The following is a 19,617-nucleotide window of genomic DNA, read 5'->3' on the forward strand; positions in this document are numbered from 1 at the left end:
TCCCAATCAAATAGAATAGCATGTTTTTTTTTTTTTAAGACGTTCGGAGTGACAAAGATATTGACTATGTACATTTTTTTTTTTATTTTGTCAGATATTGATGTTTCACTATTCCACGCCCTTCCCCTTCTTTTTTTTCTTTTTTTTTTTTCTTTTCCCACACTTTCATCTTCATCATCATCAGCATCTTTGACATCAACTTCTTCTTCACCTTATTCATCTTCTTCTTCATCATTTACCTTTTTTTTTTTTTTTTATTACATTCTTCATATTCATTTTATTCAACTATTATTATTCTTCCTATTCTACATATTCTTTTTATTCCACTGTTATTATTCTTCCTATTCTACTTCTTCATCATATTCTCATTTGTGACAGGCATTCCCGTAGTTGTTATCTATAAAAGTTGGAAGATTACACCTTCCGTTCTGCCAGTCACAAAAGTTACATTTGTCCGCGTTCAGTTTGGCCTGCAGTATCAGGCTTTATCCAGGGGCACCACGAGGAGGAACGGACTCACCCCCATACACTGCTTAGTCTTCTTCTGCATATAATTTAGATAATAACTTTTGCTCTGATATTAAGTCTTATGCTTAATGTTCTTCTGCTCATTGTTATGCAGCCTCTTGTTCTTCTGCTTCTCGGTCTTCCATGTCGTAGTCTCCAGGGTCGTCGTCTCCAGTGTCGTCATCTCCGCCGTCGTCGTCTCAGCCGTCGTCGTCTCCGCCGTCGTCGTCTCCGCCGTCGTCGTCTCCACCGTCGTCGTCATCGGGGTGGTCTTCCGGGTCGTCGTCGTCGTCATCGGGGTGGTCTTCCGGGGCGTCGACTTTAGGGTCTTCAACTTGGAAATGTAGCAGAAGGTACAAGAAGGCTGAGAAAATGCCAAGAACCAGCTGATGGAACTGGAACTCGGATGGCTACCCGAAGGTTCAAGAGCCTATGGAACTACCGAGGACCAGCTGACGTTACTGGAACCCGGTTACTAAGCAGGAGGTACCCGTGCTAAAAAGCACTACCAAGGACCGCCTGACGTTGGCGAAACTCGGATACCCAGAAGGAGGCACCTAAGCCAAAGGCTCTGCCCGGAACCAGCTGACGGTACTGGAACCAGGATGGGGAGCAGAAGGTACAAGAGCAAAAGACACTGCCGAGAACCAGCTGACGGTACTGGAACCCGGATGGGTAGCCGAAGGTCCAAGAGCCAATGGAACTACCGAGGACCAGCTGACGTTACTGGAACCCGGTTACTAAGCAGGAGGTACCCGTGCCCGAAAGCACTACCAAGGACCACCTGACGTTGGTGGAACTTGGATACCCAGAAGGAGGCACCTAAGCCAAAGGCTCTGCCCGGAACCAGCTGACGTTACTGGAAACAGGATGGGGAGCAGAAGGTACAAGAGCAAAAGACACTGCCGAGAACCAGCTGACGGTGCTGGAACCAGGTGGTGGACCTGAAGGCCCACAGGAGAGGAGAGAACAGCTAGGCCGCGAGGCAGCCGCAGTTACCGAACCCCAACAGTCCTACAGGGGGAGCTGGGCCTACTGGCACTACAGAACCAGCCTTGACTACCAGTTCACGCAGCCCACATAGGAAGCTCCTAAACTGGAGGCACCCTGGAGTTGGCTAACCCGACCGCAACACGACGGGGCAAGCATAGGCGTCTCAGTGAGCTTGACACTACCCGGAAACAGCTGACGGTGCTGGAACCAGGTTTGGCACGAGGGAGTACCAGTGACAAAAACACTGCCGAGAACCAGCTGGCGGTGCTGGAACCCAGATGCGTTGCCTATTAAAGATTGTCTTCCTAGAGCCCCAACTAGCGGTGCTGGAGCAAAGGTTAAGCAGGGGGAGCAGAGTGTAGGCCGAAGCCTGCACTGGAGGCAGCTTTGTGTCAGCGTTGCGTTTGCAGGACACTTTGCCGGCTACACAGTGTGGGAACAGCTGGCGTTGCTGAACCCCACTAACACAATGGCGGGTGTTTTTCTCTGTGCAGCTAGCACTTGCGGGCAAAAACTTGCGATGTTAGAGCCCGTGGTGAAGCAGGAGGAGGAGGAGAGGAGCAGAGTGTAGGCCGAAGCCTAGTTGAACCAATTTCAAAGGAAACCTTTAACCCCCCATTAGGTGTTACAAACTACAAGAGACACACCTTGTGCAGTATTAATGCTGCACAAGTGAAAGGTTGCTCTATTAATTTGTCTACTTGCACACGCTGAATGAAAACGTACACAATTTAGCCCATTCTACAGTCAAACTGTAGTGGATGCGTGACTTGGCTTTTTAAGGAGACGCAGCACAGGTGTCCCAAATAACGCCTTGGTGCTTGGCGCAGCTTCCTGAGCGTTGTTATTTGCTGTACAGGAGTCTGCGCTCTTGTGTTATCCCTTGGCAATGCCCTGTTAGAGCTGCCCGTCTTATGACCTCATTTCATGTTGGCCGGTGCGGTTAACGATGGCCATAAATCCCAGACCCACAGTGCCTTTTCATAAAGTCACACTGCGGTGCTGGGATTCGTGGCCTTGAGCAGTAAATATTTTGGCCGCTCACACACGTCCTTACACCTGCTTCAGACTGGGCGGCCTCTGCTGATCCCTTCTCGCATGCCGCGGCCATGAGGCTGCACAGTCTAAAAAAGGCGGAAGGAGATGAGTTAAGACAGGCGAAGATATGCACTGCTCGTGCCCATCAATCACACCCTCGCAGTCAAAATATATGAGACAACGAGGGGCGTTGTGTCGGGCAGGGCGGACGCACAGGCACAGCCAGCCAACCAATGATGTCAGAAGACGGGCAGCGCTAACAATGGGGGTGCTGCGTGTCATTAGAAAGGAAAGTCACACCTCAGGGACAGTGGAATGGTCTCTAATGAGACACATTTTGTACGTGTTGAGTTCCACGTGGGCAAGGAGAAAAAGTCAGCCACCTTGTACAAATGCAGCAGTACTGCTGTACAAGGTGGCTGTTATACATAGAAACCCCTGGGGGGGGTGGGGCCAGGTTCCCTTTAATTTCAGTTCATGTGCTTGCGTGGCGTTTGCAGGTCACGTTGCCGGCTACACAGCAGGGGAACAGCTGGCGGTGCTGAACCCCACTGACACATTGGCTGGTGTTTTTCTCTGTGCAGCTAGCACTTCCGGGCAGAAACTGGCGGTGTTTGAGCCCAGGGTCAGCAGGAGGAGGAGAGGAGCAGAGTGTAGGCCGAAGCCTGCACTGGTGGCAGCTTTTGGTCGGTTGTGCCAGCGTGGCTTGTGCTGGACACGATGCAAGCTACACAGCAGGGGAACAGCTGGCGTTGCTGAACCCCACTGACACATTGACTGGTGTTTTTCTCTGTGCAGATCGCATGTCCGGGCAAAAACTGGCGGTGTTAGAGCCCAGGGTCAGCAGGAGGAGGAGAGGAGCAGAGTGTAGGCCGAAGCCTAGTTGAACCAATTTCAAAGGTTACCTTTAACCCCCCCTCAGGTGTTGCAAGGTACAAGAGCCACACCTTGTGCAGCATTAATGCTGCACAAGTAAAAGGTTGCTCTATTTAGTTTGCTCCTTGCACACGCTGAATAAAACACGTACACTATTTAGCCCATTATACTGTCAAACTGTTGTGGAGGCGTGACTTGTCTTTTTAAGGAGACGCAGCACAGGTGTACAAATTTACACCTAGGTGCTGGGCGCAGATTCCTTACCGTTGTTATTTGCAGTACAGGAAACTGCGCTCTTGTGTTATCCCTTGGCAATACCCTGTTAGTGCAGGCCGTCTCATGACCTCATTTCATGTTGGCCGGTGCGGTTAACGATGGCCATAAATCCCAGACCCACAGTGCCTTTTCCTAAAGTCACACTGCGGTGCTGGGATTCGTGGCCTTGTGCAGTAAATATGTCCGCCGCTCACACATGTCCTTACACCTGCTTCAGACTGGGCGGCCTCAGCTGATCCCTTATCGCATGCCGCGGCCATGAGGCCGCACAGTCAGAAGAAGGCGGAAGGAGGGGAGTGAAGACAGGGGAACATATGCACTGCTCGTGCCCATCAATCACACCCTCGCAGTCAAAATATATGAGACAACGAGGGGCGTTGTGTCGGGCAGGGCGGACGCACAGCCACAGCCAGCCAACCAATGATGTCAGAAGACGGGCAGAGCTAACAATGGGGGTGCTGCGTGTCATTAGAAAGGAAAGTCACACCTCAGGGACAGTGGAATGGTCTCTAATGAGACACATTTTGTACGTGTTGAGTTCCACGTGGGCAAGGAGAAAAAGTCAGCCACCTTGTACAAATGCAGCAGTACTGCTGTACAAGGTGGCTGTTATACATAGAAACACCTGGGGGGGTGGGGCCAGGTTCCCTTTAATTTCAGTTCATGTGCTTGCGTGGCGTTTGCAGGTCACGTTGCCGGCTACACAGCAGGGGAACAGCTGGCGGTGCTGAACCCCACTGACACATTGGCTGGTGTTTTTCTCTGTGCAGCTAGCACTTCCGGGCAGAAACTGGAGGTGTTTGAGCCCAGGGTCAGCAGGAGGAGGAGAGGAGCAGAGTGTAGGCCGAAGCCTGCACTGGTGGCAGCTTTTGGTCGGTTGTGCCAGCGTGGCTTGTGCTGGACACGATGTCGGCTACACAGCAGGGGAACAGCTGGCGGTGCTGAACCCCACTAACACATTGGCTGGTGTTTTTCTCTGTGCAGCTAGCATGTCCGGGCAGAAACTGGCGGTGTTTGAGCCCATGGTCAGCAGGAGGAGGAGAGGAGCAGAGTGTAGGCCGAAGCCTGCACTGGTGGCAGCTTTTGGTCGGTTGTGCCAGCGTGGCTTGTGCTGGACATGATGTCGGCTACACAGCAGGGGAACAGCTGGCGGTGCTGAACCCCACTAACACATTGTCTGGTGTTTTTCTCTGTGCAGCTAGCAGTTCCGGGCAAAAACTGGCGGTGTTTGAGCCCAGGGTCAGCAGGAGAGGAGCAGAGTGTAGGCCGAAGCCTAGTTGAACCAATTTCAAAGGTTACCTTTAACCCCCGCTCAGGTGTTGCAAGGTACAAGAGCCACACCTTGTGCAGCATTAATGCTGCACAAGTAAAAGGTTGCTCTATTTAATTTGCTCCTTGCACACGCTGAATAAAACACATACACTATTTAGCCCACTATACTGTCAAACAGTAGTGGAGGCGTGACTTGTCTTTTTAAGGAGATGCAGCACAGGTGTCAAAATTTACACCTAGCTGCTGGGTGCAGATTCCTGAGCGTTGTTATTTGCTGTACAGGAGTCTGCGCTATTGTGATCCCTTGGTCATGCGCTGTGAGCGCTTCCTGTCTTCTGACCTCATTTCATGTCGGCCGTTGCGGTTAGCGATGGACATGAATCCCAGACCCACAGTGTGTTTTCAAAAAATCACACTGCGTGGCTGGGATTCGTGGCCTTGTGCAGTAAATATGTTTGACACTCACACATGTCCTTACACCAGCTTCAGACTGGGCGACCTCATCTGATCCCTTATCGCCTGCCGCGGCCATGAGGACACCCAGTCTGAAGAAGGCGGAAGGAGATGAGTGAACACAGGCAAACATACGCACTGCACATGCCCATCAATCACACCCTCGCTGTCCAAAAAAATAAGACACCGAGGGGCGTTGTTTCGAGCAGGGCAGACGCACAGGCGCAGCCAGCTAACCAATGATGTCAAAAGACGGGCAGCGCTAACAAGGGTGGTGCTGCGTATCATTAGAAAGGAAAGTCACACCTCAGGGACAGTGGAATGGTCTCAATGAGACACATTTTGTACGTGTTGAGTTCCACGTGGGCAAGGAGAAAAAGTCAGCCACCTTGTACAAATGCAGCAGTACTGCTGTACAAGGTGGCTGTTATACATAGAAACACCTGGGGGTGGGGGGCAGGCTCCCTTCAATTTCAGTTCATGTGCCTGCGTGGCGTTAGCAGGTCACGTTGCAAGCTACACAGCAGGGGAACAGCTGGCGTTGCTGAACCCCACTGACACATTGACTGGTGTTTTTCTCTGTGCAGCTCGCATGTCCGGGCAAAAACTGGCGGTGTTAGAGCCCAGGGTCAGCAGGAGGAGGAGAGGAGCAATGTGTAGGCCGAAGCATGCACTGGTGGCAGCTTTTGGTCGGTTGTGCCAGCGTGGCTTGTGCTGGACACGATGCAAGCTACACAGCAGGGGAACAGCTGGCGTTGCTGAACCCCACTGACACATTGACTGGTGTTTTTCTCTGTGCAGCTCGCATGTCCGGGCAAAAACTGGCGGTGTTAGAGCCCAGGGTCAGCAGGAGGAGGAGAGGAGCAATGTGTAGGCCGAAGCCTGCACTGTTGGCAGCTTTTGGTCGGTTGTGCCAGCGTGGCTTGTGCTGGACACGATGCAAGCTACACAGCAGGGGAACAGCTGGCGTTGCTGAACCCCACTGACACATTGACTGGTGTTTTTCTCTGTGCAGATCGCATGTCCGGGCAAAAACTGGCGGTGTTAGAGCCCAGGGTCAGCAGGAGGAGGAGAGGAGCAGAGTGTAGGCCGAAGCCTAGTTGAACCAATTTCAAAGGTTACCTTTAACCCCCCCTCAGGTGTTGCAAGGTACAAGAGCCACACCTTGTGCAGCATTAATGCTGCACAAGTAAAAGGTTGCTCTATTTAGTTTGCTCCTTGCACACGCTGAATAAAACACGTACACTATTTAGCCCATTATACTGTCAAACAGTTGTGGAGGCGTGACTTGTCTTTTTAAGGAGACGCAGCACAGGTGTCAAAATTTGCACCTAGGTACTGGGCGCAGATTCCTGAGCGTTGTTATTTGCTGTACAGGAGTCTGCGCTATTGTGATCCCTTGGCCATGCGCTGTGAGCGCTTCCTGTCTTCTGACCTCATTTCATGTCGGCCGTTGCGGTTAGCGATGGACATGAATCCCAGACCCACAGTGTGTTTTCAAAAAATCACACTGCGTGGCTGGGATTCGTGGCCTTGTGCAGTAAATAGGTTTGCCGCTCACACATGTCCTTACACCTGCTTCAGACTGGGCGGCCTCAGCTGATCCCTTATCGCCTACCACGACCAGGAGGCCGCACAGTCTGAAGAAGGCAGAAGGAGATGAGTTAAGACAGGCGAACATATGCACTGCTCGTGCCCATAAACCACACCCTCGCTGACAAAATAAATATGACAACGAGGGGCGTTGTTTCTAGCAGGGCGGATGCACAGGCGCAGCCAGCTAACCATGATGACAAAAGATGGGAAACGCTACCAAGGGGGGTGCTGCGTATCATTAGAAAGGAAAGTCACACCTCAGGGACAGTGGAATGGTCTCAATGAGACACATTTTGTACGTGTTGAGTTCCACGTGGGCAAGGAGAAAAAGTCAGCCACCTTGTACAAATGCAGCAGTACTGCTGTACTAGGTGGCTGTTATACATAGAAACACCTGGGGGGGTGGGGCCAGGTTCCCTTTAATTTCAGTTCATGTGCCTGCGTGGCGTTTGCAGGTCACGTTGCCGGCTACACAGCAGGGGAACAGCTGGCGGTGCTGAACCCCACCAACACATTGGCTGGTGTTTTTCTCTGTGCAGCTAGCACTTCCGGGCAAAAACCAGCGGTGTTTGAGCCCAGAGTCAGCAGGAGGAGGAGAGGAGCAGAGTGTAGGCCGAAGCCTGCACTGGTGGCAGCTTTTGTTCTGTTGTGCCAGCGTGGCTTGTGCTGGACACGTTGCCGACTACACAGCAGGGGAACAGCTGGCGGTGCTGAACCCCACTGACACATCACCTAGTGTTTTTTCTGTGTAGACAACACTTCCAGGTGGCAACTGACAGTGTTGAAACCCAGGGAATCAAAGAGGAGCAGAGTGTAGGCCGAAGCCTGCAGTGGAGCAAGTTGAAAGGGAACCTTTAACCCGCCCCCCCAGGCATTTGTTGCTGAAAGAGCCATCTTGTACAGCAGTAATACTGCACATGGAAAATGGTGGCTCCGAAAATAATGCTCCTTGCAAACGCTGAAGTACACACTCATATAATGTGTCCCCTCACACCATCAAACCATCCCGGAAGTGGGACTTTCCTTTGTAATGTGACACAGCACAGCCGTCATTCCAACCCCCTTGGTGCCGTGCGCCACCTCCTCAACGTTGTTTGGTTCTGTCACGGAGCCCGCGCTGTAATGTTATCCCTTGGCCATGCACAGTTAGCGGTGCCCGTCTTCTGACATCATGTAGGTGTCAGGCTGGCAGTGCCTGTGCGTCCAAGCTGCCCTAGATCCAACCTTGCAGTGTCATCTAATGTAGTCCCACTGCGGGCCAGGGATCCATGGGCATGCGCAGTGCATATCATCGCCTCTCACTCACCTCCTTCCTGCTTCTTCAGACTGTGCGGCGTCACGGCCGTGGCATGCTATTAGGGATCAGCTGACGCCGCCTAGTCTGAAGAAGCGTGAAGAAGGGGAGTGAGAGGCTAGTATATGCACTGCGCATGGCCATGGATACCAGGCCCACTGTGGGATCACATTAGACGACACTGCGAGGTGTGATTTCGGGCAGCGTGGACGCACAGGCGCAGCCAGGACGACAACAAATGATGTCAGAGGACGGGCAGCGCAAACTGTGCATGGCCAAGGGATAACATAACAGCGCAGGGTCCATGACGGAATCAAACAACGCTAAGGAGGCAGCGCACGGTGCCAAGGGGGTAGCAATGACGGCTGTGCTGCGTCACATTACAAAGGAAAGTCCCACCTCCGGGACGGTTGGACGGTGTGAGGGGACACATTACATGAGTGTGTAGTTCAGCGTTTGCAAGGAGCATAATTTCAAGAGCGACCTTTCCCTTGTGCAGTATTAGTGCTGCACATGGTGGCTCTTTCAGTAACAAACGCCTAGGGGGGGGGGGGGACAGGTCCCCTTACATTTTAGTTGTGCCAGCGTGGCGGTCGCATGACACGTTGCCGGATACACAGCTGGGGATCAGCTGACGTTACTGAACCCCAATAACAGAGGAGCGACTGTTGACTGTGCACACAGCACTTCCAGGCACCAACTGGCGGTGTTAGAGCCCAGGGACAGCAGGAGGAGCAGATTGGAGGTATTGCCGCACACACAGCTGGGGATCAGCTGACGTTACTGAACCCCAATAACAGAGGAGCGACTGTTGACTGTGCACACAGCACTTCCAGGCACCAACTGGCGGTGTTAGAGCCCAGGGACAGCAGGAGGAGGAGATTGGAGGTATTGCCGCACACACAGCTGGGGATCAGCTGACATTACTGAACCCCAATAACAGAGGAGCGACTGTTGACTGTGCACACAGCACTTCCAGGCACCAACTGGCGGTGTTAGAGCCCAGGGACAGCAGGAGCAGATTGGAGGTATTGCCGCACACACAGCTGGGGATCAGCTGACGTTACTGAACCCCAATAACAGAGGAGCGACTGTTGACTATGCAGACAGCACTTCCAGGCACCAACTGGCGGTGTTAGAGCCCAGGGACAGCAGGAGGAGCAGAGGAACAGAGTGTAGGCCGAAGCCTGATTGTAGCAAGTTGAAAGGGAACCTTTAACCCCCCCCCAAGACGTTTGTAGCTGAAAGAGCCATCTTGTGCAGCACTAACGATGCAAAAGGAAAAGGTAGTTCTTTTAATTATGCTCCTTGCAAACACCGAAGTAAACACTAAAAATGTGTCCCCTTATACCGTTAAACCGTCCCGGAGGTGCGAATTTCCTTCGTAATGGGACACAGCACAGCTGACATTCCTATCCCCTTGGTGCCGTGCGCTGCCTCCTCAGCGTTGTTTTAAGCTGTCACGGATCCTGCGCTGTTCTGTTAGCCCTTGGCCATGCCCAATTAGCGCTGCCTGTCTTCTGACATAATTTGGTGTCAGGCTGTTACTGCCTGTACGTCCACGCTGCTCCAGATCCCACCTCGCAGTCTCGTCTAACGTAATCCCACTGCGGGCCTTGGAACCATGGACATGCACAGTGCATATCCTCGACTCTCACTCCCCTCCTTCCCTCTTCTTCAGACTGTGCGGTGTCACGGCCGTGGCATGCTATTAGGGATCAGCTGACGGCGCACAGTCTAAAGAAGGCGGAGGGAAATGAGCGAGAGCCCGAGGGGAAGATATGCACTGCGCATGGCCATGGATCCCGGGCCCGCAGTGTGACTCAATCAGAAGACACAGCGAGGCGGGATCTCGGGCAGCGCGGCCACACAGGCGCAGCCAGCCTGACACCAAATTATGTCAGAAGACAGGCAGCGCAAATAGGGCATGCCCAAGGGATAACAGAACAGCGCAGGCTCCGTGACAGCTTAAAACAACGCTGAGGAGGCAGCGCATGGCACCAAGGGGGTAGGAATGACGGCTGTGCTGCGTCACATTGCGAAGGAAAGTCCCAGCTCCGGGACAGTATAGCGGTATCAGTGAACACATTTTATAAGTGTTAAGTTCTGCGTGTGTAAGGAGCTAAAAAAAAAGAGCTACCTTTTCCTTGTGCAGCATTACTGCTGCACAAGATGGCTCTTTCAGTAACAAACGAGGGGGGGGGGACAGGTTCCCTTACATTTAGGTTGTTGTGCCAGCGTGGCGGTCGCAGGACACATTGCCGGCTACACAGCTGGGGATCAGCTGACGTTACTGAAACCCAATAACACTGGGTCGTATGTTTTTACTGTGCAGCCTGCACTTCTGAGCCGCAACTGGCGGTGTTGGAGCCCAGGAATAGCAGTTCAGGTGGTAGAAAGATGAACACAGCAGGAGACCTGGATGACACCCAATTACTTAATCAGGCAGAGGAGTGGCAAATTCCTGCGAGATCCAGGCCTGGTTCATTTTAAGGAAAGTAAGCCGGTCAACGTTATCGGAGGATAGTCGCATGCGACGGTCTGTTAGTACACCACCTGCGGCACTAATGACACGTTCCGATAAGACACTAGCCGCAGGGCAAGCCAGCACCTCCAATGCATACTGGCTTAGCTCTGGCCATGTATCCAGCTTAGAGACCCAAAACTTGAATGGGGAAGAGCCGTCTGGGAGTACAGTAAGAGGGCAAGCCATGCAGTCTGTCACCATCTGACGGAACCGTTGCCTCCTGCTGACTGGAGCCGCCGGTGATGGTGTAGACATTTGGGGCGGGCACACAAAAGTGTGCCAGAGTTGTGCCATACTGGGCTTGCCTTGGGCAGAGGCACTGCTTCTGCTCCCTCTTTGGGCAGAGCCTCCCCCACTGCCTCGACGCACTGAGCTGCTTTGTAAAGCACTAGCAGCACTCCTCTCAGTTGGACAGGAGAAGATGATGGAATTCACCAGTGTGTCGTGGTACTCCCGCAATTTACGCTCCCGGGTCAACGCAGGGATGAGGTTTTGGACGTTGTCCCGGTAGTGAGGATCGAGGAGGGTGAACACCCAATAATCAGGCATGTTGAGAATGTAGTCGATGCGGCTGTCGTTTCTCAGGCACTGCAGCATGAAATCCACCATGTGCTGCAGAGTGCCAACTGGCCCAGAAACGCTGTCCCCTGCTTGAGACATGATCTCTGCCCGCTCGTCATCACCCCACCCTCGCTGTACACACTGACCACTGGACAATTGTGTCGCTCCCTCCTCTGGACGGAGCTCTTCCTCCTCCATTGACTCCTCCTCATCCTCCTCACAAATTGGCCCCTGCGTACCCCTTTGTGAGGAACCACGTGGCGCTGACTCTCCAGAAGCTGATGGAAAAGGTGACTCCTCATCCTCCACCTCTTCCACAACATCATCCCTTAACCCTTGCAAAGTTTGCTGAAGCAGGCAGATAAGGGGGACAGTCATGCTGACTAGTGCATCATCTGCACTTGCCATCCGCGTGGAATAATCAAAAGGACGCAAAACCTGGCAGACGTCCTTCATAGTGGCCCACTCTGTGGTTGTGAAGTCTGATCAGCGCTGACTGCGACTTCTTTGCGCCTGATGCAGCTGGTACTCCATAACTGCTTGCTGCTGCTCACACAACCGCTCCAACACATGTAACGTGGAATTCCACCGGGTAGGTAGGTCACATATGATACGGTGTTCCGGAAGGCGGAATCGGCGCTGCAGAGCAGCAATGCGGGATCTGGCCAAGCTGGAACGCCGCAAGTGAGCACACTCCAGGCGGACCTTGTGCAGCAGGGCATCAAGATCCGGATAGTCCCTCAGAAAACTCTGCACAACCAAATTGAGCACATGTGCCAGACATGGGATGTGAGTGAGGTTGCCAAGGGCCAAAGCTGCCACCAGATTTCGGCCATTGTCACACACTACCATGCCTGGCTGGAGATTCGCTGGCAGTAACCACACATCACTCTCCTGCTTGATGGCATTCCAGAGCTCCTGCGCTGTGTGGCTTCGATGCCCCAATGAAACTAGTTTCAAGACGGCCTGCTGACGTTTGGCCACGGCTGTGCTCATGTCGGTCATAGGTAAACGTTCACGGGTCCATGTGGAGGTGGACTGTGACGGATCCTGCAGAGAGGAATCTGAGGAACTGGTGTAAGAGGAGGAGTCGATGCGTACAGACTGGATTCCTGCAATCCTTGGAGTGGGTAGGACACGTCCTGCGCCACTCGCACGATCTGTACCTGGCTCAACAACATTAACCCAATGGGCAGTGAGGGAAACATATCGTCCCTGTCCATGCTGACTGGTCCACGCATCGGTGGTGAGGTGGACCTTGCTACTGACGGGGTTCAGTAGCGCATGTTTTATGTTTGCCTCAACATGCCTGTGCAGGGCAGGGACAGCCTGCCTGCTGAAGTAAAAGCGGCTGGGCACCTTGTACTGTGGGACTGCCAATGCCATCAAGTCACGGAAGCTGTCAGTCTCCACCAGCCTGAACGAGAGCATTTCCAGGGACAACAGTTTGGCAATGCCTGCATTCAGAGCCTGTGCTCGGGGGTGGTTGGCCGAGAATGCCCGCCTTTTCTCCCATGCCTGTACTACCGATGGCTGTAGAGTAGACTGGGAGTGTGAGGATGACTGGGAAGGTGGTGCTGTGGGTGGAATTACACTAGGTCTCTGGACAACAGTGGAGGAAGAGGCAACACGAGATGAAGAGGTGGTAGCTGCCGCTGTTGGTTGGCCTACGTCTTCACTGTGTTTCTGTAACTCCACCGCGTGCCTGGTCCGCACATGTTTCCACATATTTGTGGTATTGAGGTTGCTGACACTTTTACCTCTTTTTACTTTCTGATGACACAGCTTGCATTTGACAAAACAAATGTCATCTGCAACTGTGTCAAAAAAGGACCAGGCACTGCAAGTCTTGGGAGCGCCCTTTTTGGCTTTGGAAAGAGACAGGCTCCTAACGGGTGCCAAAGTGGAGGCTACAGGCTCCGCAGTCTTCCCCCTCCCTCTCCCTCTTTGGCCCGTAAGGGGAAGCTCTTCCTCAGAGCTGCTCCCACCACCTTCCTGTTCCTCACGCCACGATGGGTCAAGGACCTCATCATCTCCACTACCCTCTGCCACCAACTGCTCCTCCTGGGTAGTCTCGGCAGCACAGTACGCATCAGAAAGCGGCACCTGAGTTTCATCATCAGATGCGTACTGCGCTGTGGTCACCGGAGGCACTGGCCCACCTGCCTCTTCAGAGTCAGAGAGAAAAAGCTGTTGGGCATCACTGCACACTGCCTCTTCTTCCATTTCTCCAATGCTGCTTGGCTGGCCCCCTGTTTCCAAGCCAAGAGATTCAGAGAACAGAAGTAGAGACGGCTCCTGTCCTGGGCTCTCTGACTGCCTGGCCAATTTGGCAGGTGGTGAAGAGACAGATGGCTGCTCTCCAGTGCTCTGTGCCTGAGAGGATGTGGCACTAACTGAAGTCGATGCCGAGGCGTTAGCTGCCATCCACCCGACAACGGCTTCAATTTGGTCTTCACGCAGCAGCGGTGCACGGCGCTCTCCGACAAAGCTGCGCATGAAGGACTGTTCCCTGCTGAAACTGAGTGACGACGAGTCACCGGCGCCCGCAGCAGGCACAGAATCACCACGTCCTCTCCCTGCTCCTCTCCCTGCTCCGCGCCCACGCCCACGTGCCTTACTCCCTGCCCTCTTCATCTTGGTTGACAGATAAAGATAAGCAGAAAAGTAATAAGGCCTTAGCGTGCTTATTCCTGAAATGCTCCTCCTAACAGGTGTAAGAAACACTAATGTTGTAAAGTGTGGACTAAACTTTATTATTTTTCAAATGTGGCCTACACAAGTGTTAAGTTGTGTTTGGTGAACTTTACTTTTTTTTGTGTGCAGATCGGGCTACAGAGCTTGTTTAAATCACACGGAGACCGTGCAGACAGCCGTAAACGGCGCTGCAAGGCCAAAAAACCCTCCTCTAGGTTATCCCATGTAGTGTTTTTCCACTATTTAGCTGGAGATGGGTGGAAAGACACTAATAGGAATTTTTTTTTTTAAATTTTAAACAGGCTGCACTATTTAAAAAAAAGGAAATTGTTTTTCAAGGTATGAGGCAGTAACGCACCCTGAGCTGAATCCAACCGGCTATAGCTGCACACAGACTACAGGGCGAGCTGGGCTCACACGGAGACCGTGCAGACAGCCGTAAACGGCGCTGCAAGGCCCAAAAACCCCCCTCTAGGTTATCCTATGTAGTGTTTTTCCACAATTTAGCTGGAGATGGGTGGAAAAACACTAATAGGGATTTTTTTTTTAAATTTTTAAACAGGCTGCACTATTTGAAAGAAAGGAATATTTTTCTCAAGGTATGAGCCAGTAACGAACCCTGAGCTGAATCCAACCGGCTATGGCTGCACACAGACTACAGGGCGAGCTGGGCTCACACCGAGACCGTGCAGACAGCCGTAAACGGCGCTGCAAGGCCCAAAAAACCCCCTCTAGGTTATCCTATGTAGTGTTTTTCCACAATTTAGCTGGAGACGGGTGGAAAAACACTAATAGGAAATTTGAGAAAAAATGTGCAGCAGGCTGCACTAAGAGCAAAAAAGAACAACTGTGTGAGGCAGTGTGAACCCCCCCTGAGCTGAATACAACCGGGTATATGGCTGCACACAGACTACAGAGTGAGCTGCACACACACACACACACAGAGACCTTGCAGAACGCTGTTAAAACAGCGCTGCAAGGCAAGAGCAAGGTGAACAGTGAAGAACACACAGCGTTTTGCTAAATTAGCCTTTGGAAAGGAAAATAAAGCAATTAGCTAGCTCAACTGGCCCTCAGTTAGAACACAGCGTCCTGTCCCTAACTGAAATCACAGCAGAGTGAGCGCAAAATAGCGGCAGCGTTTTTTATAGTGCAGAGTGACATCATTTCAGCAGCCAATCACAGCCTTGCCAGTACTTACATGCCCACCATGCTAAACAGGATGTGCCCACACTTCCAATCATTCCTCATTGGCTGCTGCGTGCAGTTTGAATTCTGGGAACTTCCGATTCCGGTATCCGATACGCGGGAAGTATCGGAATTCGGTATCGGAATTCCGATACCGCAAATATCGGCCGATACCCGATACTTGCGGTATCGGAATGCTCAACACTAATGCCCAGTAATCAAATGGGAATGACGGTTGAGGGAGAACATCGATAAGGGATGAAAAATAGTTTGTAACCATACTGGACAAATGTTGTCTCCTGTCACTTTGAATTGATGCTGCAGTACCTGTCCTGTCTGCGGTCATAGCAAAATCACTCCACAACCTGGTCAGAAAACCCCTCTGGCCAACGCCACTTCTGATTTCTGCCCCTCTAACTCCTCTGGTCTGCTGGCCCCTGCAGCTCGTGTGAGAACGATCATGGGCGCTGTGTGCAGGGAATGCCAGAAGCAAACGGTCAACAAGAGTTGATTGTTTGGTTGCTAATATTAGTTCCAAGTTCTCATGTGGCATTATATTTTGCAATTTGCCTTTATAGCGAGGATCAAGGAGGCAGGCCAACCAGTAATCGTCATCGTTCATCATTTTAGTTATGCGTGTGTCCCTTTTGAGGATACATAAGGCATAATCCGCCATGTGGGCCAAAGTTCCAGTTCTCAAATCTGCGGTTGTGCTTGGTTGAGGGGCAGTTTCAGGCAAATCCACGTCACTTGTGTCCCTCCAAAAACCAGAACCCGGCCTTGCCGCGCCACCAATTTCCAGTGGCCCCGGAAAAGCTTCCTCATTAAAAATATAATCATCCCCATCATCCTCCTCGTCCTCCTCCTCCTCTTCGCCCGCTAACTCGTCCTGTACACTGCCCTGGCCAGACAATGGCTGACTGTCATCAAGGCTTTCCTCTTCCTCAGCTGCAGACGCCTGATCCTTTATGTGCGTCAAACTTTGCATCAGCAGACGCATTAGGGGGATGCTCATGCTTATTATGGCGTTGTCTGCACTAACCAGCCATGTGCATTCCTCAAAACACTGAAGGACTTGACACATGTCTTGAATCTTCGACCACTGCACACCTGACAACTCCATGTCTGCCATCCTACTGCCTGCCCGTGTATGTGTATCCTCCCACAAAAACATAACAGCCCGCCTCTGTTCGCACAGTCTCTGAAGCATGTGCAGTGTTGAGTTCCACCTTGTTGCAACGTCTATGATTAGGCGATGCTGGGGAAGGTTCAAAGAACGCTGATAGGTCTGCATACGGCTGGAGTGTACGGGCGAACGGCGGATATGTGAGCAAAGTCCACGCACTTTGAGGAGCAGGTCGGATAACCCCGGATAACTTTTCAGGAAGCACTGCACCACCAGGTTTAAGGTGTGAGCCAGGCAAGGAATGTGTTTCAGTTGGGAAAGGGAGATGGCAGCCATGAAATTCCTTCCGTTATCACTCACTACCTTGCCTGCCTCAAGATCTACAGTGCCCAGCCACGACTGCGTTTCTTTCTGCAAGAACTCGGACAGAACTTCCGCGGTGTGTCTGTTGTCGCCCAAACACTTCATAGCCAATACAGCCTGCTGACGTTTGCCAGTAGCTGCCCCATAATGGGAGACCTGGTGTGCAACAGTGGCAGCTGCGGATGGAGTGGTTGTGCGACTGCGGTCTGTGGACGAGCTCTCGCTTCTGCAGGAGGACGAAGAGGAGGAGGAGGGGGTGCGAACGGCTACAGCCAACTGTTTCCTAGACCGTGGGCTAGGCAGAACTGTCCCAAACTTGCTGTCCCCTGTGGACCCTGCATCCACCACATTTACCCAGTGTGCCGTGATGGACACGTAACGTCCCTGGCCATGCCTACTGGTCCATGCATCTGTTGTCAGGTGCACCTTTGTGCTCACAGATTGCCTGAGTGCATGGACGATGCGCTCTTTAACATGCTGGTGGAGGGCTGGGATGGCTTTTCTGGAAAAAAAGTGTCGACTGGGTAGCTCGTAGCGTGGTACAGCGTAGTCCATCAGGGCTTTGAAAGCTTCGCTTTCAACTAACCGGTAGGGCATCATCTCTAACGAGATTAGTCTAGCTATGTGGGCGTTCAAACCCTGTGTACGCGGATGCGAGGCTAAGTACTTCCTTTTTCTAACCATAGTCTCATGTAGGGTGAGCTGGACTGGAGAGCTGGAGATCGTGGAACTAGCGGGGGTGCCGGTGGACATGGCAGACTGAGAGACGGTGGGAGATGGTATTGTTGCCGCCGGTGCCCTAGATGCAGTGTTTCCTACTACAAAACTGGTGATTCCCTGACCCTGACTGCTTTGGCCTGGCAAAGAAACCTGCACAGATACTGCAGGTGGTGCGGAAAATGGTGGCCCTACACTGCCGGAAGGGATGTTGCGTTGCTGACTAGCTTCATTGGCCGAGGGTGCTACAACCTTAAGGGACGTTTGGTAGTTAGTCCAGGCTTGCAAATGCATGGTGGTTAAATGTCTATGCATGCAACTTGTATTGAGACTTTTCAGATTCTGTCCTCTGCTTAAGGTAGTTGAACATTTTTGACAGATGACTTTGCGCTGATCAATTGGATGTTGTTTAAAAAAATGCCAGACTGCACTCTTTCTAGCATCGGATACTTTTTCAGGCATTGCAGACTGAGCTTTAACCGGATGGCCACGCTGTCCTCCAACAGGTTTTGGCTTTGCCACGCGTTTTGGGCAAGATACGGGCCCGGCAGATGGAACCTGTTGCGATGTTGATGCCTGCTGCGGCCCCTCCTCCTCCGCTTCAGAACTGCTGCCGCCTGCACCCTGTTCCCCCAATGGCTGCCAATCGGGGTCAAGAACTGGGTCATCAATTACCTCTTCTTGTAGCTCGTGTGCAACTTCGTCTGTGTCACCGTGTCGGTCGGTGGTATAGCGTTTGTGATGGGGCAACATAGTCTCATCAGGGTCTGATTCTTGATCATTACCCTGCGAGGGCAATGTTGTGGTCTGAGTCAAAGGACCAGCATAGTAGTCTGGCTGTGGCTGTGCATCAGTGCACTCCATGTCAGATTCAACTTGTAATGGGCATGGATTGTTAACTGCTTCACTTTCTAAGCCAGGGACGGTATGTGTAAAGAGCTCCATGGAGTAACCCTTTGTGTCGCCTGCTGCATTCTTCTCTGTTGTTGTTTTTGCTGAAGAGGACAAGGAAGCGACTTGTCCCTGACCGTGAACATCCACTAACGACGCGCTGCTTTGACATTTACCAGTTTCACGAGAGGAGGCAAAAGAGCTAGAGGCTGAGTCAGCAAGATAAGCCAAAACTTGCTCTTGATGCTCCGGCTTTAAAAGCGGTTTTCCTACTCCCAGAAAAGGGAGGGTTCGAGGCCTTGTGTAGCCAGACGACGAACCTGGCTCCACAGCTCCAGACTTAGGTGCAATATTTTTTTTCCCACGACCACCTGATGCTCCACCACTACCACTACCCTCATTACCAGCTGACAATGAACGCCCCCGGCCACGACCTCTTCCACCAGACTTCCTCATTGTTTTAAAAATGTAAACAAACTAACGGTATTTGTTGCTGTCACACAAATTACACGGTGAGCTATAACTTCAGTATGATTTAGCTACCCCTTTACAGGTGGGTGAGACCGCAAGGAAAATCAGGCACAATGTTACACACACTCTGTTGTTGGTGGCAACAAATGAGAGAGATGCCACACACGCAGGACTGTCACTGAAGCACAAATGTAAATATTAATCTCCCACTGATTTGATTTTTTTTTTTTTTTCAGGGAGACTTTAGGAAAAAAAAATAATAGAATAAAATGATTTTTTCAGGAAGAATTTAGAAACCAAATAAAATAAAATGATTTTTTCAGGGAGAATTTTGAAAACAAATAAAACAAAAAAAGGCTTTCTATGGCCCACTGAGTGAGAGATGACGCACACAGGAGTCAGGAGTGGCACACAAGCCCAGAGGCCAATATTTATCTCCCACTGATTGATGTAGTGATTTTTTCAGGTAGATTTTGGAACCCAAATCAAGCTAAAAAAATAATAGGCTTTCTATGGCCCACAATTGGAGAGAGAGAGAGAGATGGCACACCCAGGAGTCAAGACTGGCACACAAGCAGAAAGGGCCATATTAATCTCCCACTGTTTTTTTTTTTTTTTTTTTTTCAGGGAGACTTTAGAAAAAAAAAATAATAGAATAAAATGATTTTTTCAGGAAGAATTTAGAAACCAAATAAAATAAAATGATTTTTTCAGGGAGAATTCAGAAAACAAATAAAACAAAAAAAGGCTTTCTATGGCCCACTGAGTGAG

The sequence above is a fragment of the Ranitomeya imitator genome, chromosome 2 (assembly GCF_032444005.1).
Source record: "Ranitomeya imitator isolate aRanImi1 chromosome 2, aRanImi1.pri, whole genome shotgun sequence".
Taxonomy (NCBI): Eukaryota; Metazoa; Chordata; class Amphibia; order Anura; family Dendrobatidae; genus Ranitomeya; species Ranitomeya imitator.